Genomic DNA, 26,413 nt, shown 5'->3' with positions numbered 1-26,413 from the left:
TCTATTTTAAATTATTTTTATCTGAAATTTTACTTTATGCTTATGCTTGCTTCTAACTTGCCTAACTGTGAGTAGGATTTAACATCATATTTTACAGATTCTAAAAAGAGTTAACCAGTGGCTTTGGGGATTTGGGATAACTTTAAATCAAGCCATAATTTCTCCAAATCTGGGGTCTATTGAGAGAGATAATGGCTAAACTGATCTCAGGTGTGCTATCCAGAGAGCGAGAGAGATTTTAAGATTATTTTAAAGAGTGGTGAAGGAGCAGCAAATTCTCGCTTATTGTAATTCAAATGCAGTAGTGGAGTTATTTATGAAGTGTGCTCTCTGCGAATGGAGTGATCAGCAGCACCTTCCTACCGAAGTCTCTATTCACAAGGTTGGACATCTTCCCGGTGGTGCATTGGGAGATGGAGTTGCTAGAGCACACAGTCTTTGCGTATTTATTAACACACTTCTCGTTTACTGGCGGACTTGTAGGTACCATGTTAAATGTAATCTTTTGGAATTTTATGAACCGAGCGTTCAGTTTCTTTCCCTGAAGTGCCATGATGCCTGTGCTGCCTCACTGGACATGGCTACTGTGGCCAGCCAGGGTTTGCTCCTTTCACATCTCTGATGGAATCTCTGTAGAGCTGTCCTTCATCTAAGCCTGGCTTTGATTGTAAATGCACACAGTACTTGATCACTGTTTAAAAAAAGTGAAAAACATATGAAAATATAAAGAAAAAGTTAAATCCTTGTACTTCCACCACCTTACAATAGCTATTGTTGGTGCTTTGGTATGTTTCTTTTCATTCATGTCTCTGTAAGGATAGCTGTAAAATACATGCCTGTATGTATAATAAATGTTTTTATATTCCACTTTTGTTGAGTATGTGAAAGGTATTTTCTTGCTTGAAAAATCAGGCAATGTTGGACAAATGCATCATGTGAGTATTTTCAGGACTCCTTTAATAGTAATTAATGCAAAACCTATATATTCAGGTAAAACGAAAACCAGATGGTGAGTGTATTAAAAAAATACAAACCCAGTCGAGCATTTACCATATTGGCCTCTCAGTAATGTTTCTTGTGTGCTATTTTCATGCAGTGACCTCTGCTACAGCTTGGGGCACAGTCAGGACCCAGCGTAAATGTTGATTATGGATACAGGACCATGTGTAGCTGGCAGCCTGGAAAACGTGCCCTTGCCTACCCCTCCATATCAAGGACCTCTAGGCTCTTGTGCATTTGCAGGCATGGGCCTGGCTGGGGTGTGGGGGCAAGTGGGAACAGGCTGAGTGAGAGAGATTCTGCAGTTGAAGCTTCTGTTTTCAATTCCAGTAGGTAGGGCTGTTGGAGAGGGTTCTCGTGATGAGAGCAGGATTCTGCATGGTTTCTTTCTTCCACTCAGTTTCATCTCAGGAGCAAAAAGATGCAAATGCTCATTCTTGGGAAAAATCACAGACTTGTCCTGACTCCTTCAGTGACATTCAGAGGCAGTAGTAACCAGGCTACTAGTTATTCCTCAGGCTCTGACGGCAAGAGAAGCAGCAGATGTGGAAAGTGGAATGGCTTGGCTATGCTTCTCCCCGAGTTGCTGGCCGTTACCAGCCCGAATCAGTCCAGCTCTGGAGCTGGCTGCAGGGAGTATGAAAATGTGGGCTCACTTCACCTGCTTTACTTGATTATGTGAATCTGGAAGACTAAACCAACTGAGAATTCAGATTTCACTCTGGGGTGAGGTGACAGAGGACTGTGGAGGAAACTATGCGGTCTGGAAGGGAGGCATTTATTTGCAAGAGATGAAAAGATCTCTTCATGTTTTGTTTGGACTTCAACAGTATTAAGAATTGACTATTCTTAGGATTTTGAAGAGCTCTTTTGAAGGAAACCATGTCTTTTAGATTGGTTTTGGGAAGGAAAAGGTTCAGGATATGTTCAAATTGGACAATATTAGGACAACAGATCTAGAATGTGTTTTTTGTTTTGCTTTAAAATAACTGTAGATTGACAGCAATTTGCAGAAAAATGTGTAAAATGTATAGGGAGGTCCTATGTTTTCCCCAGTTATGAATTCTTACGTAAGTATACCACAATATCATAATTGAAGTATGTGTACAAAACAAAGCAAGGCAAATGATCACTTTTACAAGCTAAGAACTTGACCTGGACTCCAATGTTAAATTCTAGCAAGTTGGGGATTTGCTACACCATTACACTATGTCTGCCTGTGTGACTTAGAGCCAAGGCAGACCATTAGGTATTGACATCAGTACAGTCCACAGAGCATACTCAGATTTCTCCAGTTTAAGATGCACTCGTCCGTGTGTGTGTGTGTGTGTGTGTGTGTGTGTGTGTGCGCGCGCGTGTGATGTGTTTTGACAGATACTTGAATTAGTAGTTTGAAGTTTTGATAGCCCCTTCATTTCAATCCTTGTGTATTAATGTCAGACTTGTATTATATATAAGAGACTGTTATCCTTAAGAGGCTGATGCATATAAGGGACTGAGAGTTTGTTTCTTACAGTTTTGGGTTAATCCTGTACATTGAGTTAACACTCTGGAAAGTATAAAGACGAATTAGCTAGTGATTCTCAACTTTGGGCCCATAAACTTGAGTAAGGTTTGTCTATTACAGAATTTTATTTTGCCTTTCAATGATATCTCCTCAACTTTTCATTATAAAAATGTTCATATTTCAGAACTATTGAAAGAATGAACACTTTCTACTCTTACATTCAACAATTGTTAACATTTTGTTTGTGTGTTGTGTGTGTATTATTGTTGAAAGTAATTACAGGTACCACCATGATACTTCACCTGTAAATACTTGAGTATGCTTCTCTTAAAATAAGGACAGTGTTCTACATAATCATAATACCACCAGTGAACATTAATAATTCCAGAGTTTCACCTGATGTTCAGTCTACATACAGATATCCTTGATTGTGCCGAGAATGTTTTTATAGCTATTTTTTCAAATCATAGTCCATCCAATTCAGGTGTGTGTATTATAATTGGTTATCTTGTCACTTAACTCATATTTTAAGCTTGCAAAGTTTCTCTGTATCTCCCTGCGTCTATTTTTTTTTTTTTTTTAAAGAAATTGACTTTTGGAAGAGTCTAGCCAATTGTTTCATAAACTATTCCACATCCTGGATTTGTCTGATAGTTTCCTCATGTTGTGCTTTAACTTGTTCCTCTCTCTCTCTCTCCTATATTTCCTGTAAATTAGAAATGAAGTTGAGAGGCTTGATTAGATACAGATTATTTTTTGGCAAGAACACCTCATTGGTGGTATTAGGTACTTCACATTGCATCACATCAGGGTCACACATGAATTCTAGGTGAAGCCCACTTCACCAATCGCCTCCCACTATTGGCGAAGCCACACTGGATTGCTAAGAGGTGACTGCCAGGGTTTTCCACTTTAAAGGTGCATTATTGGCTTTGTACTTCAGAAATAATCTCCAGGGTACTCTCTTCAACAAGCTTTCAACTAATGGTTTTGACATTCACTTGATGATTCTTGCCTGAGTTAGTTACTATTGCAAAATGATGATTTTTGGTCTTTCTTCTATATAAGTCAGCATCAGTCTGTAGAAGAGTTTCCTTTCCTGTCTACTCCTACCCTTTCTTGTCTTTTCTCTTTCTCTAGATATTGTTATGGACATGGTGGTTTTATTTATTCAGTGTGTTTCTATCAATTACAGTTATTATAATTACTATATAATCATATTGTACCAAATTTGTCATTGAGAGCCTTTGACATGATCCTAGTGGGTCCCCAGTGGAGTCCATATCCTTTGACATGCCCCTCGTAGTTTCTGAGTACTTGTTTTCTCGCACAAGTAGATATTTGAAACTCACCTGCCAGAACATGGAATTAATCCCCTCCTCTGAGGAGTCTTAGTTCTGTTTAGCGGGAAATGTATTTAGAGACCAGTATCTGGAGGCTGATTGTGCACACCGATACTGAGGTATTATTGCTTCCAGGTCCTTTCAGTAGAGAGCTAGGATATAGAATTTTTCAAAATTTCAGAGTTTTTCCTTAATTTCTTCTATCTTATATATTTATATTTATCTTTTCCCTTAGACTAAAAATCTTGGTTCCTAATAAAACAATACATTTGCTTATTTGCTTTATCTTTTAAAGAATATGAAATCGTTTCAGAATCACAAAATAATGTTACTACTTAGAATAGACATGGAGTGAAGTTTAAGAGTTCTCTAAAGTTCTTTTTGTCCTTAAAATATATCTGTTAGGGATTTAAGGAATGCTGTGTTCAGAAATTACTTGAAATAATTCTTTTCTCTGTATGATTTATCAATTCATGTAGCTAGGTTCAGTTTCTATTTAGATTCGATTATTGGGTTTGCCTTTTCTCCTGATTTAATGTAATTTTTGAATTCGTAAACCATTTACATAGTTCAAAAGTCACAACTGTATAAGAGGTATGCATTTTGAAAAACAGTTTTGAAAAGCTTGGGCTAGATCATCTAGATGACAGACCACCTTATACCCAAGTGTTACACAGCTTCATTGCCCACGTCTGTGTTTGATGTCACTTTGGGCAAAGTGAGGCTAAACAATCTCTTGGGTTAATGCAGAAAGAACAGAGGCAAACTTAATATGTGATGTTTATTATGTCAAATGGGGATGAAATAGTGCGCTTTGGAATGATATTTCACTATAGTTCATCACCAGGGAGTGGGGGAGCTACATCCAGTCTTGTTTTCTGGCCCATCCAGTGACCTTTTCAACATTTAGTCCTTGTTCTGGGCCATTCTGACATAGGATGGTGTTAAAGCAGTGGATTCTCAAAATGTAGTTGTTGGACCAGCAGTGGCAGCAAGCACTAGGGAACTTGTTAGAAATGTGAAGTCTCAGGTTCCAGCCTAGATTGCTCCAGAAACTCTGGAGTGGAGCCCTCCAGGGGATTCTGATGCACCCTCAAGTTTGAAACCCCCTGCTTTAATGGAACTTTAGGAAAGAGGCCGCCCTCTCCTATCTATGAGTAAAGAATTTCAGCTCAGAGACACTGATGCTTCTTGTTCCAGGAGTACATTGCTAGTTAGGCACTGCAGGGATTAGAACCCAGATCTTTAATTCCCAACTTACTGTACTTGTAAAAGTGTTAACAGTTTCAAAAATCAGGTTCTAAGTAGGCGGTAAGCTTACTGAGCGAGCTGATTTGATCTGTACTTTAAAGAATAGATGGATCTTGACCAGTTTTTTCCTTTGTAAAGTTTGTCTTTAGCAGATCAGTCAGAACAGACTACCTTTTAGTCTTAAGACTAAAATGTTCGTGATTAATAATTCTGGCATGTTCTTTGAGGGACAGGAAGATGTTGGGCATGATGCCTGTTGGGGCACAGGGAGCCAATCGTCAGATTATATTGAGTACCCTGCAATATTCCTAGCACCGTGTTCTGCAGTGGCAGAAAATATATGTAGTGTCCCTTTTTAAAGATTAGAGACAGCTCTTATTTTAATATTTATGTGCCAGTATATTTTTTGTTGAATTACTTAATAATCATACATTTTCTCTACTACTTTGTGGCATGGTTTTAAATATTAAAAAGGAATGTAGAAAAATATTATCATATTTAGTCTTACTGAAAATATGACAAAATACTCATTGCTTTTGTTCGTTGGGATTGGAAATGGCAAATATAAACTGTGGTTCACAGGTTTTTGTTTTTTGTTTTTAATTCTATTCATGAAGTTGCACTAACTCATTCATTTAAACAATTACTGAACACTTAGTTTTTTAAAAACATACTATTCTCGATTCTGGGGTAGAATAGAAAGATTAATTGTGCTCTAGAAGGAACTATTCTTGATCTCTTGGTAAAATAAAACTTGCTATGAAAGGATGCTCTTTGTTAATGAGCACTCTTCAGGCAGATTGAGCGCCCACTGTTTCTTAGTTTAATTCCATCACTTTATGAATCAAAGGCATTTTTCCTAAGTAAAATAAACAGCTGAGTAAAAAAAAAAATCATCCAACAAATGTTGTATAACTTAAGTTGTGTGTGTATGTGTTTTTTTTTTTTTTTTTGTATATATGGATACTACCCTTTTACCATCCCATCTCCTTTCCCCACTATCTTTTAAAAAAATTTTTCTTCAGCTTTGGGCTATAAGTACAAAGTTTTGTTTTTCATCTTGACACTTCCCTTTTTTGCTTCCATTCCTCATGAATTTATTGAAAAGAATGTTGTGTCAGAGGTCCCCAAGACCGTCCTCATTTTTGATGATTCACTAGGAGGACTCACAGGACTCAGTGTCTAGATGTACTCTCAGCTGCAGTTTGTAGTACAGTGAAAGATTACAAAGCAAAATCAGCAAGAGGAACAGGCACATGGGATGAAGTCTGAAGGAGTCCAGGCACAGAATTCCCAGAGTCTTATCCCGGTAGAGTCACAGGACACAGTTCCTCCAGCAGTGAGTTATAACAACACCTGTGAAGCTTGCTAGAGACTTAGCACCCTGAACTTTTATTTGGGGCATGCTATATAAGCAGCCTCTGCCTGGCATGTACCAGAAATTTCAGACTCCCAGGAGGAAAGTAGGTGTTTAGCATAAACCACATTGTTCGTACAAACAATCTAGGCACGTTGAGCCACTTTGATAAGTTCTGGGAGTGGTGGAAACCCTCCCCAAATCCAAGTCCCAGCCAAGGGCAGCCTTGCAAGCAGGACTATCAGGGATAGTTTCAGGCCTCAGGACCAAATACCTCTTCTGAGTGCTGCATTCATGTATCTATGGCCTGTCTCTTCAGCGTCTCTACTTGGATGTCCGATAGCCCGAACTCGTCACGTCTTGTCTCGTCTCGTCTCATGTGGATTCCTCTTCTTCCTCCAGAAGCCATTCCACTTGCAGCCTTCCCTTTCTCAGTTGGTGGCAACTCCACCCTCCTTATTGCTCAGGCCAGAAAAGCCTTGGAGTCCTGTGTGACTGCTTGCTTTCTTTCGTGTACCACTCAGCTCGCCCGTCAGGAAAGCCTGTTGGAGTTGCCTTCAAACAATGTCCAGTTTGTGTCAAAGTAATCTTGGCAGGTGGTAGATAGTAGGTGAGGGTATATTGGCAAATCAGTAGCTGCTCAATCTGGATTATAGGTAAAAGAGTTAGTTACACTATTTGCTTTAGTATTTTTGAAATTCCCAACAAGTTGTGATGAGTCTGATGTTTCCTCATAGCCAGCGATTCTGTAAGAAAGCAACCCACACGTGAATCTTGCCCTTTCCCACCGCTGTCTCCCTGGTTTCAGCTGCCAGTCTCTCGCCGAGGTTTCTGCAGTGGCCTCTAACATGTCTTCCTGCTTCGACACTTGTTCACCAGCCACTTCTCCCCCTAGCAGCCAAATGATCCTTGTGGAACAAGTGAGAGTAGAATCATCTCTCATTGGCTGCTTAGCTCAGAGTAAAAGCCCTGGTTCTTACAGTGCCTGACAGGGCCCTACCTGCTCGGCCTCCCAGCCCATTCCTTCCTAGACCACCTCACGCTCATCGCAAGCACATTGGCCTGTTCACTGTTCGTTCAACCTGCTAGCCTGCTCCTGCCTGAAGACCTGTCACTTGCTGTTTGTTCCCTCTGCCTGGAATGCCGCTCCCTCATAGCCACATGGCTCACTCCCTCACCTTCTTCATGCCTTGAAACAGTGAGTGGCACCTTCCTACTCCTAGTACCCTTATCCAGTTGTTCTGTGTTTCCTTTATTGATAATCAAGGTATATAACTGGCTCATTTATTATATTTAATGTATATCACCAGCCCCTTCTACCACACCACTAACCCTCTCTTCCCCCCAAGAGTGTAAGTTCCATGGTGATAGGGATCTTTGTCTATTTATTCAGTGATGTATCATCCCAAGTGCCAATTCAGTGCCTGGGATACAGTAGCCGTTTAATGAACATTGTTGAGTGAATGAGTAGTGTCTGTGCTGAAAGGCGTATTGGAAATCTACTAGGGTGTCCCCTTCTTTCTTTTTACATAAAAAGAACTCAAAGCTCAACAAAGTTACATATGCTTAGTTGATGGTTGTGTATGTTCTTTTATTCATGAAACTATTTGAAGATTAACCTTTTTTGGATTGTTTTGTAATTATATATGGTGACATATCCTTTGAGATATGGTAATATGGTGAAGCTGTAGAGTTTGAAAGAAAAGGTTTCAAATATCCTGTGCTCATTTCATTGAAGCATTTTACCTTCTAAAATGGTAAAACCTCTTAAAAGGACCGATCTCCTTAACACCTCACCCTTTTTTTCTGAATTTAATTCTCATAACTACTTTTCAGTTTAAATTCTCTTCACAGGACTTGAATATAAATTCATAGCCTAAACTAAACTGTCCATATGATAAAAATTTCTGGAATTGCTTATTTGATTAGTCTATCAAAGTCCCCTGAAAATCTGTGGTAAGAGCATACACAGGGTCTTAAAAGTTGACAATGAAATTATTTATAGAACAAAAGCTTTAATTGTTTAATTGGAGAAACCGATGCCCCCGCCCCCATCAGCATCATACTCTGAGAGAAGAAAAGTAAGAAATCTCTAGTGAGAAATCCCTATTTTCTAATTATTCTGACTTTTGTACTAACGCTATAGAAAAGAGAGCTGACCTCAGTGGGGTTGAGCTGAAACATGATTAGGGAGCCAGCTAGTTGATGAGCTGAGTTTTCAGCATCCACATCTGCAGCATGGTGGGTATGCTACTGATCCGTAGATGGCCTGTTACCCCGAGGGCAGAAACCCCAGTAGAAAGCTGCCCTCTGGTGAATGAACAGACCTGGAGAGTGCAGCCTGTCTGCCCAGTGACATCTGTGCCACGGGTCAGACTCTTGGTCTGGATTTTAATTCTGTACACTAACAGGGAACCCAGATTATATTTTCACTGTAATCCTGCCCCAAAGCTTGTTTTTGTTTTAATTGTTCACTTCTATAAGTTTGCAATTGTCCCATTGAACCTTGGGCATTATATGTAGTTCAGTGTGTGTTAGAGGTTTTAAATGATCTTTAGAATTAGGACAGTGACTTAATTTGTAGTTAAAATTATGGTAAGGTGAGAGAAATTTATCTCCTGACTCCTGTCTCTAGCACTCACTGGTGCTAATTGGTCTGCAGCTCTGACACAGAGTGCAAATCCTGACTAGGTGGAAAACTGCCTCGGATATTGGACTGCTGCTGTCATCTGTTGTCTGAAGGCTGTGCTGGTATCCTTGGGGCTCTGTAGTCCCTCAGGTATCCAGGGGGCTTCTCTTCAAGCATAGGAATCTTGTGCCAGTTCTCTTTTAGCCTTGTTTCTTTTGTGTCTAGAGATTCTTAGACACTTTTTCTCTGTCCTTAAGATACATACGCTGTAGTAGCATAGCTGACAGGTCTAAAGAGGCCAGTTCTCAAGGGCAGCCATGTTTACTTGCCTTTGTCTGTATAAGTGCTCAATTTAGGAGGTGTCTTTGTATATACAACCCTCACTGGCAGTTGTATTTTTGACCTGTCTATTGAAGTATATATAGCATGCATGTAGAAAAGTGCACAAATTATAAACTCAGTAAATTTCCAAAAACCTAACATACCCCTCCAATGAACCCAGCACCTAGATCAAGAAGCAGAACATTGCCAGTACCCCAGGAGTGCCTTGGTGTGCCCCTTGCAGTCATTAACTGCTCCCCACAAGGGTACCACTGTCCTGACATCTGTCACCACAGGTTACTTTTGCCTTTGTTTGTACTTGATGTAAATGGAACTGTATGGTACTCTTTATGTCTGGCTTCTTTCACTTAAATTATGGTTGTGAGACCCATCCTTACAGAGGTAGTTCATTTATTCTCATTGCTTTTAGTGTTCTGTGGTGTCCCACTAGCTTCCAAGAGAATACATCTCTGCTGTTGGTGTAGAACTGGTCATGGAGTAGATGATGAATTGCATTGCTGCAGAGATAGAAGGGAATTTACCGAGTGTAGGAACTTCTGCTTTAATTGATAAGAGATGCTGAGGTGCAGGTTAGAGGGAAAAGTTCCACTTTATTTTTCATAGTTTGGGCATGCTTAAATATCTACTTCTTTTCCAATTTAATTTTATTAGCTTAACTGCCAGAGTCCTGAGAAAGAGTAGGTAATGTTGCTAACATTCAATGACTAGAAATAATGTATTACTCAGGAACTTTTTTCAGCACTCCCTGCCATCTCTGTTGGCTTACAGGGCTTTTTCCACTGTTACAGGTCTTCAGCAAGGAATTTACCCCGTGGTCTTTCAGGTTCTTGTTTGGCCTACATCTCCCTGCTGTTTGCTTCTCAGCCTATTTGTGGAGGCTGGTTAACTTTTCTACTGACCCTGCTGTACTTGTAGCAGTCCTCCCCCTTTTCCCTTAAGAGGTGGTAAAGATTTAGGGTGGAATAAAGATTGTGAGATAGAACCAAACAAATAAAATTCCACGCAAGCCTGTGTTCTTGCCGACCCCCGCCCGTACTGTGCCCTGCTCCCCTCCCCGCCTTGTCCCATATAGATGGACAAGTGAGAAATCTCCTAGGTTCTACTCATTCTTGTTTCTAATGAGAAGGATGTTATAAAAACAAAGTCTTTGGTATGGCATTTAGTTATATCTAAGAGAGCAGCAATAACAGTAGTAACCGTTATGTTGAGAGAATATGTAGTTATGTGGTATTTCCTGATGATGAATCACCTTCCCATGAGACCCTTTGATGATGATTTCTTTTGTGAATGAGTGAGGGAAGGTGTTTATACAAGAAAAGAGTGAACGCCTTCTTGGTAGCTGTTTTCCTTTTAATGTGCCCAGTGAACTCAGCAACATTGAATGTCCTCTCACTTTTGTTCTCTTACTGAAGATGCTGAGGCCAGAACCAAAGAAGACTCTCTGGTTATTTGTTCTTTCTTAAGTTATATGGAAAGAAAAAGAAAACAGTTTATTTGGAAAGTGACGTTACAGATGTTTTTGTTTAAAATGGAAAGGAAGAGAAGACTGTTGAGATAGAAATTAGAATTTGGAACTAGGGGATAAAGCAGCAGCATCTCCCTGGCTTGCTTGGACCTGATTGTTCTGTGTGATTGGGTGCACGTGGGCATGTGCAGTGGCATGGGCACACAACTCCTGCAGCCTTCTCTCATCTTTCCCTTAACCTTCTTTTAATCCAACATGGCATTCCTTTACTATGGTTTGAGTAACTGATGAACAGCACGTCTTGCTGTGTTTGGGAAAGTGTGCTATAATCGTGCCGTGGTTCATAGGGTGGTGTGGGGGGAACATAGGGTAACTGTCATTTCCATCTAGCCGGTCTAGAGAAGCATGGATGATATGGGGGTAACGTGTGACCGAAGGTGCTTCTTCACAGTGAAGTCCAATAACCTGAATTATTTTTTTCAGGATAAGCCCACTGCCACCATCAGTTCTGTAACAGTTGTTTGTATTTTTTCCTCAGTGTATTTTTATTTCCTCCATTAGGAGGAAGGGGGCCCATTGTGTGTTACTTAGCTGGTAGGGCTGAGGGTAACTGAGGATGAGGGCTCTGTGGTGTGGGTGCAGTGGCCTGGGGGCTTACACGGAGGAATCGCTGGCTTTGTGCAAGTGCAAGGACCTGCATCTTTCTTCCAGTGCCAGAGTCTGTGGCTGTGGCCAGCTCTTGGCTCTAACACAGCAGAATTCATAGATGCTTGCTGCTTCAGATGAGACCATGCTAGATGGCCAATGTTTTCTTAACTGCTCTCTTTATACGAGCTTAAAAGTTTAAGGTCTTCTGGGCCTTCGAATTTTACTGGTTAGCTCTGCTTATCAGGAGGGTAAGAAAATTAAAGTTTATCCCCCACCCCCAAAAGTTTAGTATACTATGGTGGTCAATTTTGTGATTTTTAAATTATGGCTCAATAAAGCTGTTGGAACAAAAAGTTTTTTGGAATAGTGTTTTTGTTGTTGTTGTTGTTTTCTATAAAATACAGATATTCTAGGGAGAAAATACAGAGAAGTAAAAAGATGAACAAAAAGCACTTATAATTCTATCACCTTGGCTTAACTACTTTTAACACATTAATGTATATTTTTCTAGTTTCATGTATAGAGGGTACATATATATATAGAATTATCTCTAAAATGATAAAAATGATTTTGCCCCCCCAACAGTAAAAGTAATACAGTCGTCTAGGAAAATGGAAAATGGAAAAAATTTTTTTCCTCACATTGTACCCCATCCCCTCATGACTTTTTGGTGTGTTTCCAGTCTTTTGTGGAGTAAAGCTATTTCTTATTGCTGCCAATCACTCAAGGAACCCCTAGTTGAACATGTGTTTATCTATATGGTGGAATTTAGTTTAAAAATCAGTTTGTATTCTAGAAAGATTTCTCCTAAATAATTTAGAAGATGATTTCCTTAACATCTAGTCTGAAAAGACATACTTCGTGTAATTTTTTTCTATTCACCACTTCATAGTGCACTTTGACCTTGGAGTTTGTAAACAATATGTATATACTCCATGTTCATGTAGTGATTACTTTTGCACATACACCTTGGACAGTGTGGCTTTTAGATTATAAACTACTGAAGAACAGGCCAGTTTAAGTAACTTCATAATGCCACTTTTTATTTTTAGTTATTTTTCTAGTTGGCTTACAAGATCTAAAGGTGGATACTAATGTACATATGGTGATTTAATTAACATTTTCCCTGATAGATGCTCCTTAAGTGACAAGATACTTGTCATTGTCTTTATGGTTTTAAGGTATCTGAAAATAAATAAAATTGAAGTCAGGGAAAGGAAGTGGTATGTGACTTACAGAAGGCCCGAATACTTTGAAACTTATGTACTCTTTGAAACCTCTTGATAGATTCTGTGTATTTCTACTAATGCTTGACTCAAATCTTCCATCAGTTGCTTAGTTAAGGTAGTTGAGCCCCAGTACTTCTTTATGTATCATCTTTAGCATGTGTTGGAAGGAAGATAGATGGCTGCCTTGCCTGTCTCTAAGTTGGACTGTGACATAGTGTCTGTGATCAGCGGCCACAGCTGTGGGATTTCTCTGTGCTTGGCAGCACCAACACCAAAAACATCTGGTCTAAGAATGTAATTCTCTTCTTCTGCAAATGTATATAAATTATTTGGTGCCTAATAGAATAATGCCAAGTATACTTTACAGAGAAGACACAGATAATTAAAAATCCCAAGATGATTTTCTATGCAGACCTGAAGATGTCAGTGAATTGGAAGTATCGCTGTCCTATTTGTGTGCATACTCATATCACTTGGTCCAGTGCTGGTGCATGCATACCACGATATGCTAATTTTCTTCACTCTAAGTTAAAGAAATGGCTGGTTTGGAATAATAGGTAGCAAAAACAGCAAGGGAAGGCTTTGGCCAAACCATCAGGGTGAATTAGACTTGAATCAAATCTCCTTAAGGATTGCTGTGTCTGAGGTATATTTCTTAGCAGTTCCTGTACAGTTTTTGAAGGGATGTTTAGAGAAGATTCCAGTAGTACCACTGTGGGTTTTTAAAATTTATATAGGTAATTACTGAGTATATATTAATTATTTATATTATATAATATGAATTTATGGATTTATATTTACATTATGAATTTAAATAGTATAGTTAATTTATTCACATGATATATAAACAAGTAACCTTGGATTTAGTGAGTGTTTTCACTCTGGATTGGTACTTGTTTTTATAATATTTGAAAAAGTTCACAATACCATTTAAAAGCACTAAGGTCACCAGGATTTGTTATTTATTATATCCCTAAGATTTTATGATTTTTTTCCCCCAAGTAATTAAGGATGTCAGTCTTCAGTGAAATTAACCACAGAGGGCTCTTAGCTTGGAATAGCAAGCCCCAAATTAACCTGTTATTTTCTGTGCATTCTTAAGAGGTGTATCTTTTTCTTGTTTTTGAGGCTTTCCTTTAAAGGTTGTAAGCTTTAGAGAACCTTACATTTTAAACTTACTCTTCCCCCCATTCTATATCTGTTTTTAGTTAGAAAAACTGATAAACCTAATTAATTCTGCAAACCCCATTATAGTACTCGTGTGTACCAGTTTTTAGCCCAAGGCTTAGTGTTCAATAGAAAGACTAGCTGTTGAATGTACGCAAGTATGTAAACATCCATGCATAAGAGAGTGCTTTGTGTACACTGCAGATAGATTCAGATGTTAGGCTCCTCAGTTTATACTGAGCCTGGCAGGAAACTGGATTTTCTTGATTTCTCTTATAGATTTGTTTTCTTTTATCGATTGCTTAGTTAGTCTAGGCTCACGAATGTGAAAGTAGTTTTACTGGCCCTTGGGTTCTCTTGCTTCATGCTATATACTGTGTTATTCCTCATTTGGATTTCTTTTATACTGGCTCTTCCAAGATTTCTTGGTTCTTCCTGTGGGAGCTGCCCTAGATCTTCCTGGGGGATCTTGTCTTACCCTCCCGGGCCATTGGTTGCTCTCTGTCTGTTTCCTTGTTCCTGTGCTCTGTCCACCTCTGTGTCAGTATTGGTCCATCTGTCTTTCTGACTAGCCGTCTATCTACTCTTCCTGTGCATTGTCTGCTATGAAGCGGGCCCTCAGTTTATGCTTATGTAATGCATTTGTATCAGGGATGGGTGTGTGGGTGGGGCTCTTGTTAAAAGTCTGTTAAGCAAAGTGGCATAGCAACTTCTTGACTTTCTTTTTTTGAGTAATGGCAGATGGCAAATTTGGCAGTTTATATTATGAGTTGGGCAGGTTCCAACATGATAATGTCCTTTGTGCTTATGAATTTGAGTTGATAATTGATCTTTCAGGGTCTTAACCTTAAGACATTTATTTGAGCATGTAACTGGTTTAAATTTGGTCTCTATAAATCAATATATACTCTTGGAGGAGGAGATGCCATTTGTGCTACCTACTTTGTATGCATCTTCATGATGATGGTGCTAGGTTTACTTTTCCTTTTATGCAGAAATCCAGGTCCCCAGTTACTTTCTAGATAGGCTTGTGGTAGTTTGTGGTCCTCCTTCATTCTGACAACTACATTCTTTTGCTTGCCCTTTCTGAGCATTCTAGTTTTAAACAGTTGCTTCTGCTTGGCCTGCCTGACTCAGGAGACTCTTAACTCTCACCATGTGTTTTGCTTCGTAATCATTCAGAATACGGGGAGGTGATGATCATGAGAAAGGGAGGGCTGTGTTGTTCTTTAGGGAGTGGCGTTGTTTGTTGGCAGACAACATCTGTAGCATCACGAGGCCACCCTTTCACATCTCCCTTTCAGCCACTCCTGCAGCTCTAGTCCACCTCCTTGCAGCTTGTGTGTGTGCCTGCGCACTTATGAGTGAAGGGAGGGAGAATGGATTAAGGAACATGATGGCAAGTTAGTGAGCTGTTTTTAGACCAGAATGACTTATTCCAGCTTTGTGAAATATGTGTCTGGTAGACTACCCTAAAGTTCTGTATAAAATGATTAATAGCACAGAAGTTTGCTAATCACTTGCAGTATCTTTCTGGTGATCTAAAAAAAGAAATCTGCATCTTTCCTTTGCTTTAAATAATTGGTATATAGTTTTCTTACGGTACTGGATGGGATGATGGGTGTTAGGGGACTATAATGATGTAAAAGAAGCAAGTTTAAGATCAGATAGCACCAACTTACATCTTCAAATTTGTGGAAATTTTGTTTGCCTGTTTATATTGGATTACATTAATCCTGTATTATGATTTCCACTATAAAATTTGAGGTTTATTTCCTGGAAAACACTTTTTATTACTATATACAATAAAATTCTTATTTTAAACAATAATCCTGTGTATGTTTTATAATCACATTTAGAAGAAAAATTATTTTCTGGTCAAATACAAATAGTACTCAATATCAGCAGTGATGTGTGCTGTGTTCGGAACGTGTTTCAGAATGAGAACACTGAAAAGGGAGCTGTGGCAGTATGAGTGCCATAGTGGTGGGTCACATTCCTTAATGCTTTGGATTACAGTGAACAATAACCAGTCTCAGCAACGGAATCACATAGTGAAAATAATTGGATCTCTTCTCCCTCAATCTTTTTAGTACCTGTGAATTTTTGACATCTTTTCACATTTTTCCAAGAGGAGCACCTGGCAATTTATCACTCTGTCCTTGTATGAACAGAGATAACAGCACTAAGACACACAATGCTGATCGTTCTTTGACAGTAGACCCATGTTACCTATAGCAGTCAGGCAGAAAATATGTTACTTTGGTGCTGACCGCTTTGGTGTCTGGCATCCTTGCTCAGCCCTTTAACCCTGTCACGGCAGTGAGTTGGTAAAGCCTGGCCAACTGGGTGCGATTGTATTGATTGCCTGTCTGCCCTCTGCTGCCAGCAGAAAGGTGATGGCAGGGATTCTTGTGGCCTGAGTTCACCAGGGCTGGCTCTTTAACAGGCTGCTTCAGGAATGCTTAGTGTGCAGGATTGTAGTAACCGCTCGGTTTGGAAAGCAAAAGATGATTATAGTTCATTTCTGAAAAATTGTAATGAGTACTTACTGTGTGCTAGGTGCTGTATGAAGGTCTTTGCATGTTACTTAATTTACCATTCACCCACTCTGTGTTGTGCCTTGCCTGCTAAGAATGGGTTAGGTTTCTATGAGGTATTATTATCCTCATCTTCCAAGTAAGGAAACTGAGGCTCAAGGATGGCTTTTTTTTTTTTTTTTTAAAGGTCCCACACCTTATTGGCATCCAGGTGTATGCAGTTGAAAACATTTAGTGTGTCAGGCGCTATCAGGGGTACTGAGATGAACAAGACCATCCCTACCTTCCTGGAGCTTATTTTCTCATAGAGAGGGTAGATTTTAAACTGAAAATTGTAGGATGGTAAGTGCTATGAAAGGCAATTATCTGTCTGAACTCCAGAGCACATGACTTATATGCCACTGCATTTTGTCATTGTCTCTCTAGGTTCTTCTGGAGCTTGAGGCTTGTAGCTGGTGTGGCTATGGTGTAGAGCTGGGGTGAGGCTTTTGGAGGGGAAGGGGATTTTCCAGTAGGAAGATTATGGGCCACATTTTTATTAATTTCTGTGGCAAAGTATAAAGCATCCAACAAGACTTTCCCCAGAAGGACTGATTACACAGTGGGCTAGAATTAAATATACTGGTTTGGTTCAGAGCAAAACTTCCCCTTGGGTTTGCCCAGGCTAGAGTGCCGTGGCATCAGCCTAGCTCAAAGCAACCTCAAACTCCTGGGCTCAAGCCATCCTTCTGCCTCAGTCTCCCGAGTAGCTGGGACTACAGGCATGCGCCACCATGCCTGGCTAATTTTTTTTTATATATATATATATATATATTTTTAGTTGTCCAGATAATTTCTTTCTATTTTTAGTAGAGACGGAGTCTCGCTCTTGCTCAGGCTGGTTTCGAACTCCTGAGCTCAAATAATCCGCCCACCTTGGCCTCCCAGAGTGCTAGGTTTACAGGCGTGAGCCACCGCGCCCGGCCTCCCCTTGGGTTTTGTTAAGATCAGTCTGCAAACTAGTGTAGTGCAGGTGATGGCCCTATAATATCAGATCCCTTATGGGCTGGTCAAGTGTAGTAGTTCTTCTATTGGGACTTTGAAACTTGTGATTCTATATTCCTCTCATTGTCTCCCTTCAGATGATATGTTTCTAAAAAGTAGAGAAAATTGGGAGGGAGGGACATTTTAAATTATTTTCCCAGTTGGGATTGAAAAATAGGCGAGTGAATTTTAATTATTGAAGGCATTATTACTGGAGCCATCCTATAGTTTTCTTCCACACCACAGTGTTAAGAAATGATTCACACAGATTTAAGAAGCTGTGAGAAGTGTTGGAGTGAACGCCACATACATGCCAAGTCACACCTTCTGCAGAGAATTTGAGTGGATGCACTGTGATATTGCCAAATGTATGCTCATCCTCGAATTTTGTCACCTAAAATTTTGTAAATGAAGAATGTCTATTAGGAATTGGAACATCTTGATTCTGTTTTCCATTTTACCGGAGTCTGTGGAACTTTTTCTTGTTTTTTTGAGTAACTTCTATGGAAAGCATCTTTGAGTCCTTAGAGCTAAAGAATGAGTCTTCATATATGGGTCCCATGAGAATCTTTCAGAAACTTCTCTAAGCCTGGGAACTATGAGGCAGAGGTTGCTTAATTTTATTTGAATGGAAACTGCCATTTCATAAGAAAGAGGGGATCTTTTTTCAGATATGCAAATTATCCAAATGAAGAGAATTATTTGAAAGTAAAGTCATTGTACAGAAAAACTAAGGCTTATTTCCTTGTCACTGTAATTGGCACACTATAGCAAATTTCTATTATCTAGGGAGCACCAAGAGCCAGGGTGGAGGTACTAATGATTTTGGTTTAACACCATGACATTTGAAAGATAGTTTTCCAAGGGAAGATTTTATTACTCCCCTCTAGGTGATCATTTTATTTCTTTTTTTTTTCACTCACCTGCTGTGGTGTATCAGGAAACGCGTCAGAGTAATATATAAGCAGGAGTTAGGGTAGCTTAAGAAGGTGAGAATGGAGGAGAAGGGAAAAGTGAGGATATTAGTGCTTGGCCACTAATATTCTCACGGTCAGAATTAGAAAACCACTGAGCTATGTAATACTGGCCATTGGTCCCCCACCCTCCAAAATCAGTGCCTCTCCAAGTATGGTCTATAGAGGAGTCACTTGCTTCATTTTGGAAATGTCCATATTTTTGATTCATGTGTAAACTAATAACTTGTTTATAGCAATTGAGATCAAACAAAAATTATTTTAATTATCTGATTGAAAGCAAGGTGATTTTGAACATTAATTTTGTTGAGGATTTTTCCTATGTTTGAAATTTTCAAAAAATTGTGATTATGTTCATTTTGTGGTAGGAAAGTGGGAACAGATGACCTATATGATATATGGAGCTTTTTCTCTGCCACACTGGCTGAGGAATTGAACCACCTATTAATCTACATTGTTGCTTTCTAAATGCACTGGGTTCTACTTTAATAGACCATATAAAACAACTTGGGTCTCAAGTTCCTTCATGGGCAGATGCCCAAAAGACATAATAGTTATGACCAGCAGAGGTGTATGTTGTAGCTTGCTAAATGGTTTTGTCTGCTAGTTCTATGATCTGTGTCAGTTCTGGGTTAGTTTTGGTTGATTTCCCCCCACCCCACTCCATGGGCATATTCTGGCTTTTTTGCATGCCTGGTAAGTTTTAATTAGATGTCTGACATTGTGAATTTTACTTTATTGGGTACTAGATATTTTATATTTTTATAATATTGTTGATCTTTGTTCTGGGATGCAGCTACTTATTTGGGAATAATTTGATCCTTTTCAGATTAGTCTTTCAAGACCAGATCAGCATTTAGTCTAGGGCTAATTTTGCCTCACTATTGAGGCCAGAGCCTCCTGAGTCCTGTAAATGATGAGTTTTTTCCAGCTTAGTTGATGACAAAAGGCACCACTTCACATCCCTGTGAGCACTGGGTACCGTTCCGTGGAATTCTTTGGGATTAGGTTCTTTCCCTGAACTCAGATGGTTTCCTCACAGGGATGTTTTGGTAGTGTTCTGCTACTGCAGTCCCTGGGCCATGGACCAGTACCCGCCTGTGCCCTGTTAGGAACCAGGTCGCACAGCAGGAGGTGAGTGGCAGGTGAGCAAGTGAAGCTTCCCGTCTCTCTCATCACCGCATAAGCTTCACCTCCTGTTAGATCAGCTGCTGCGGCATTAGATTCTCATAGGAGAGCGAACCCTACTGTAAATTGCGCATGCGAGGGATCGAGGTTGCATGCTCCTTGTGAGAATCTAATGCCTCATGATCTGAGGTGGTGCTGAGGCGGTGATGTTAGCATTGCGGAGTGGCAGCAAATACAGATTAGCAGACCGGTTTGCACAATAAATGTAATGAACTTGAATCATCTCGAAACCATCCCCCCACCCCACCCCCTGGTCCATGGAAAAATTGTCTTCCATGAAACTGGTTCCTGGTGCCAAAAAGGTTGGGGACTGCTGCTCTACTGAGTCCTCAGTGGGGAATTTCAGGTCTCTATGGCTTGCTTGCCCTCTGTGTGACTCTCTCCTCTCTGGTATTCTTTCCTGTAGTCTCTGTGGTCTCTCCAGACTCTCAGCAACTTCTTCTCAACTCAGAGACAACTCTGGGCACCTTTGGGTTTCCTCTCCCTTTACTTGAGTTTCCTCTCCCTTTGCGGCAGCTTGCGATCTCTCTGAAGGCAGTAAGCTGGAACACTTGCAGAGCTTCCACATGTGTTTCCCATCTCAGGGATCACTGTCCTTCATTGCCTGATGCCTTTTAAACTGTTTCATATGTTGATTGTCTAATTTTAGTTGTTCAGGTGGAAGAGTAAATCATCTGGCCCTTGATAACTTTATTTTGGCCAGGAGCAGAAGTTGCCTTTATTCTTTTTTATTGAGGACTCTTTTGTTCAGAGCCTAGCCTTTATCTGACTTGCCGTGTCAAATATGTAAGCAGGAGTTCTGGTGCATGTGAGTGCACAGATGGATCCAGTACAAAACGCAGAAACACACATTGCTATCACACCCTCCTTTTAGAGCCGTGCTCCTTGTTGCCATTCCTTACTTGGACCTATTTTTAGGGTTTTAAACAACACTCTATTCAGTGTCCATCATATTCTTTTCCTCCTCACATTGTGGGAAGCTTCATGGAATTTGCCACTGGCTTAGGGAAAAGTATGAATGGACTGAGGTAAGATTTCTCCTTAAGAGACCTTCTGACAGGGCAGGAAAGTGAAGACAGAGGATGAAGAGTGCTCCACTTACCTTCTCCTTTTGTTTCCGGAATGACTTAAGCCTGGAAAGAGCCAATTTTAAGAAGTTGTGGATCTGAACTTGTACGTTGCAGCAAAAGGAAGAAATGACCATGAGGCCAATGTCAGACCCTTGTGGTGCCGCTGACCCAGTCGTAGGGCAGTTTAACTGGTAAAGCTGTAGTTGTTCAGGCTTTCCTGGGCCTCCCTGTGCAACTGATCATTGGTGGAAGCAGCCCAACGGGGAGGCTGGCAGTGACCCTAGAGCAGCAGGGAGGACAGAGGACCTTTAGTTTAGGGACAGAGGGAGGCAGGCCGTGGGAGTTGCCAGAAAGAAGCTTATTTTGAATTCTTATGGACCAACTCCTCTATCCTAAACTCTTAATTTTTTTTTTCCAAGTTAGGAAAACTTGGAAACTATTTAGTATGTGCCAATTGTAGAAAGTTAAGAAAGTTAAAGAAGAAAATATCTGTAATCCAGAGGTAATCTTTGTTAACATTTCTCCTTTTTTTTCCCTGTGCGTTGATTAAAACATATGTAGTTATCTAAAGCACACACGCACACTTGTGGATTGCAAAATGCTGATGTTAAGAATATACTGTTTTGGTAACTTTCTGAGCATTTTGGATTACTGATCCCTTTTTGATCTCATAATAAAAGTTTTAGTCTCATAAGAAGTTTGAGTACAATCAAGTTTTTTGGTAGAGGATTTGATTTTGTGTACATTGGAGCTTGCCTGCTAGATCTGTTTTCCTTTTTGATCAGGATCTAGGTTTCAGGTCCTGCCTTAAGTCTTTTAGGGTCCCCAATAGTACTGTGTGTGTGTGTGTGTGTGTGTGTGTGTGTGTGTGTATGTATGTATGTGTAAAAGTAACTAATCAATAGAGGAGAAAACTAGATGGATTCTAAAATCAACGCTAATATGAACTATTTCAAGTTATTTTATTGAAGTCACTTGTACCCATGGTGTTTTGTCCTGTAGATTGGGGCTTGACAAAGGAACTATTAGGATTTCTGGGTGTTGATAGCTTGAATCTTTGGGAAGATCTAATAGTTTCTTTTAGATCCTAGAGAAAATAGTGATCCGGCTTATTTGACTTTATTGTTTGAGTAAGATCAGCACGATCTTTATGTGCCATGTTGTGTTTTTTGGTGGGGAGTTATCATAGAGATGTATTTTGTCTTCCTTGGGTCTTGGCATTGTTAATGGAAGCTCCAGTCTTCCAAAATTGCTGATGAATGAGTGATGCTGAGGAAAATGGAATGAATTGTATTCACCCTCCTGCATCATTTAGTCACAGTCTGAAGTCCTCCCCACCTCTGTCCATCCAAGTGAATGGTGTTATTGCATAATTCTCTTCTTTTCACATTGTTTTTAGATACCAACTCGGTATCTTATTGACATATTCACCAATTGGCAAACTTCATAGAAGATAGAGGAGATCTAGAGGGCTTTCTGAGGACTTTGTCACGTCTAGTGTAAGTTCCATGTTGTGCTTTAGACAGAAAAGACAGCAGGTTAAGGGCTTCGGGGCCATTGCACTTTGGCTTTGGAGTGCCAGAACAAGTTCATTGATTCAGTAGCAGAACTGGAGGGAGCATGTCTTATTTTGACTGAAATGTGTTCAAAATGGTATTTTTTCTTGATTAAGCTGTCAGGAGTGTCTGATTTCCATTTTAGTTTTGTTAATCTTGTAATCTTTCCATTGGTTTTGATTGATCTTGAGGGGCTGATTAATTTTAAAGAACATATCATTCCTTCTTTTTGACCAGAGCCTATAACCTTAATTTTGTTTTAGAATCTTCCCTGCATAGTTCTTTTCCATCTGTGTTTAGTTGAATAGTTAGTGAATTTGTTGTATGACTCTTGCATATGTCTATTTGAGTCCAAAAAATTTAAATTTGATTAATTCTGCACTGGTTTCAACTTGGTATGGTACTGAATAATACTCTCAGATGTAATGGGATTTGCTAGGTAAAAGGTGAGCTGTTCTCATTTTTCTACCAGTTCACAGTCACATAAAGAAAGATTCAGTAGTAGTTAACTAAAACAAACGCATAAACTGGTTTTAAAGAATGGATGTTTTCATTCTAAATGTATGCTCATTTGTACATTTTGGTGCTGAAGTCTGCCAGAGATATTTGTACATCTCCTTTTATCAGTCCTCAGTCCAACTAACTCAGAGTCAACAATCACTTGCCCTTCCGTTTTTGTTCAGCTGTCACTGAGTAGATATTTAATTCGGTAAAGAGGGTATGCCAGGTGAAAGATCCCAGTTAGCTTATCTTAAGTCTGCCTGTCTCCTCACATGGTTACTACTATTGGTGGAATGGGGGGGAATTTAGGTAAAAAGAGTTTGAATGGCATTTTAAGGTGTCATTAAAAAACAAACAGCAAAACACTAATAATAAGCACTCTGTGTGTTCAGATGGCATAGTGGGCAGGGCTTGTCATATGACTCATTTACAAACCCATTGCTACTTTTGAAAATTACCACTATGCAGATGTTCTCCCCTCCCCCACCCCATCGTCTGACTGCCAGGGGAGGCAATTGAAAACTCAGCACCCAATCAGATCCCAGCCAGAGACAAAGGCCTTTTCTATGAGAGTTTGCTCCCACTGGTTAGAGCCAAAATGCTAATTGGCATCAGCTGCATTAAATCACTAAGTGGGGGCTAGCAGCTGCCTGGCCATTGGAGAAAACCAGGAGGGAGCCTTCCCTTTCTTACCAGAAAGGCCTCTCTCCCCTCAAGTTACTCTTGATTTTTTTTTTTCATTTGTTTATGCTTGTTACTTTCTAATGAAGATCATGAAGGACACAGTAGCTTGGACTCAGCTTAGACGCATAGGATACATAAACTTCCTCTATGTAGTTTTGCCAATTCAACTTTCTTTTCATATGTGGGATTTGTTGTTGCTTTTAAATTTCAGTTCTATGCGGCCGCAAGTCCATTTTCTGCTGTATCTTCTCAGGCTAAATGAGATTTTCTTTGATGGTGGTGGTATGTATGTATGTGTATTTAAGTGTTGGAATGAGACCACCAAACTTGTTTTTAAGTAATAACCAAAGAGAGACTGGAACTCAGGAGTTGGTTGTTACCTTATTCTAAAGAAAACATAAAATACTATATAATAAGCATTAGTCATAATTAGGATTCCAGTAGTAGTTGGCTTAAAGCCATTGGCAGATTCTGTATTTCTGATGCTTTTTCTCTCGAAGTGGGCACTCATAATTAGATAGTAAATGACAATTAGTGGTGGTGCTAACTACCTTTTTATTTTGTAAGATGTGTAATAGTCATCTGTTTTAAAATCATAAAATCAACAGAGGAAATGTTCAAAGTACATATAAACTCCATTCTAAAACAGTAATTGGAGAGGAGAATATGATTTCCCCTCAATTTTTTTTGTAGTTCAGTCATATGCTTCCAGGATTTGACTGTTTAAGACTTGGGAAATATTCTGGGAAGTGACATCAGGTCACTGTATTTCTGGATGATATTTGGATGTTTCAGTCATATTAGAAAAGCTACTGCCAGACTTGATTGTATTTCGGTTCTTGTATTTCATTGATCCTAAGATGCAGCCCAGTTTTGAAGATGTTACAGTATGTGTATTATAGTTGATGGTGCATCACAGTTTATTACCTAAAATAATGGTGTGTTTCCATTCAGGGACATTTTACATTCAGTGAAATACACTGTGCCATGATAATCTGCCAACAGTATTTACCAGTATGCATATTCAGTGTTTTTCAAACCAGTGGGCACTACTGAATTTAATCCTCTAAGAACTTTAAAATATGTGCTTGATTTTTAAGTCAGTGGGCTTTGAAAACATCAAGTGACTATGGAAGCTCTGGATTCTTCTTACAGAGTGGGCAATAAGTTAGAGCCTAGAAGAAATTGGCTTGTGTCACTAAAAGAAAAAAATAAATGGAAACTAGTCAAAATATGTCATAATCCTTAATTATTTCTCAGGAAGCTTCTCATGGGAGAATCATAGGTAGCATTTGCTTTCTGCCAAGAAGTGAAACCTATTGGTAGAGGGTGACAGGGAACAGTAACCATGGGGATAATTTAACCACTATGAGCAGTGGAGGGAGGGAGACAGAGATGGATCAATAAAACAAGTCTGGATAAGGCAATAAAATTCACATACTACATGAAGTGATTGGCTGCTTTTACTACAATAGCAAAATTAAAATCAATATTTTGATTTTTTGCTGTTCTAGTTCAGTATTGTTCTTTGTGTTTTGTGTAGTCTTTACATCCCAGATCTTTATGGGTTTATTGGTTTTAGATAAAAAGAAAATCAAACCTTTAGTTCACTTTCTGATCACTTAGCTGCAGTTCACTGTAAAGAAAGTGGGATGTTTGTCTTCTCAGAACACAACATGTTTAATTGTGGGCCTTGTCCTGGGAGTGATGCCACGGGCCTTTTCAACAGGGGCAGGTTTATGTTCATTGCCGTGTGCTGACTTTTGTTAGGAACCTACCTGTCTTGACTAGCCGCACTCAACTAGAGTTGTCCTGGCCTGCTCACTGTTTGGTCGAGAGGGCTCGCAGGAACCCGTAGGTTATGTTGGGAGTGAGTTGTGGTCAGTCAGGAGAGAGCCAGCAAGCTATGGTGACTACTGTCCATCATACTTCGTGTATAAATGTCAGTGTGTGGAAAGAGCATGATATAAAACTTTCGAGGAATTGGGTTTTCTGGGTTTGTTTAGGACATGCTTCTTCATGCTTCGTTAATAAAAATTGTAACCCTTTTCTGTTTTAGTATAAAGTTCCTTTGAAGAGGGGTCTCAAAAGTGTGTTTCTCTGTAATACTAGATGGGCTAAACACTGGTTTTGTTTAGAATTGAAATAGTTATCTTAGTTAATCTTAGTTATTGAGTATCTCATTTTCATTGCTGCTTTCAGCATAACCGTGTTGAAATCACAGATTGAAATGATATGCATTTGGTGTGGTTTTCCTATGTACAGGGTTTGAATGAGAATTATTATATACACTGTACGTGGCCATGTGACTGCTGCCATATTTGCAGTCACCATCTATCAAAGTCACATAACAACTGTGCCTATAGAATATACAATCATGCCTTGCTTAACAGTGAAGATATTTTCTTGAGAAATGCGTCATTAGGGGATTTCATCCTCGTGCAGTCATCATAGAGTGCAGTTGTGTAGCCTGCTGCAAACTTAGGCTACACTGTATGGTCTGTTGCTCCTAGGCTACAAATCTGTACAGCATTTTACTGTACTGAATACTGTAGGCAGTTGTAACACAATGGTAAATAGTTGTATGTCTAAAAATATCTAAATATAGAAAAGATAGAATAAAAATACAACATAAAAGATAAAAAATGGTATGGTTATATAGGGCACTTACCATGAATGGAGTTTGCAGGATTGGAAGTTGCTCTGGGTGAGTCAGTGAATGAGTGGTGAGTGAATGTGAAGGTCTAGGAGATTACTGTACACTACTGTAGACTTTATACACACTGTGTACTTAGGCTACAGTAAATTTATAAAAAATTTTTCTCTCTTCAATAATAAATTAACTTTAGCTAAACTGTAACGTTTTCACTTTATAAACTTCTTGATTTTTTAAAACTTTTTAATTCTTTTGTAATAATGCTTAGCTTAAAACAAACACAT

The 26,413-nt window shown here is 39.4% G+C and overlaps 1 protein-coding gene across 18 annotated transcripts in view; it reads left to right on the top strand.

The window, feature by feature from the left end:
* Positions 1 to 26,413, top strand: part of MAP4K4 (mitogen-activated protein kinase kinase kinase kinase 4) — a 183,596-nt gene that overhangs the window by 84,927 nt on the left and 72,256 nt on the right. The gene's annotated exons all lie outside the window — the stretch shown is intronic.

This window comes from Propithecus coquereli, unplaced genomic scaffold (assembly GCF_000956105.1).
Source record: "Propithecus coquereli isolate 6110/MARCELLA unplaced genomic scaffold, Pcoq_1.0 Scaffold171, whole genome shotgun sequence".
Lineage (NCBI taxonomy): Eukaryota > Metazoa > Chordata > Mammalia > Primates > Indriidae > Propithecus > Propithecus coquereli.
Note: the sequence above shows the minus strand (reverse complement) of the source record. Positions and strands in the feature narration are given on the sequence as shown.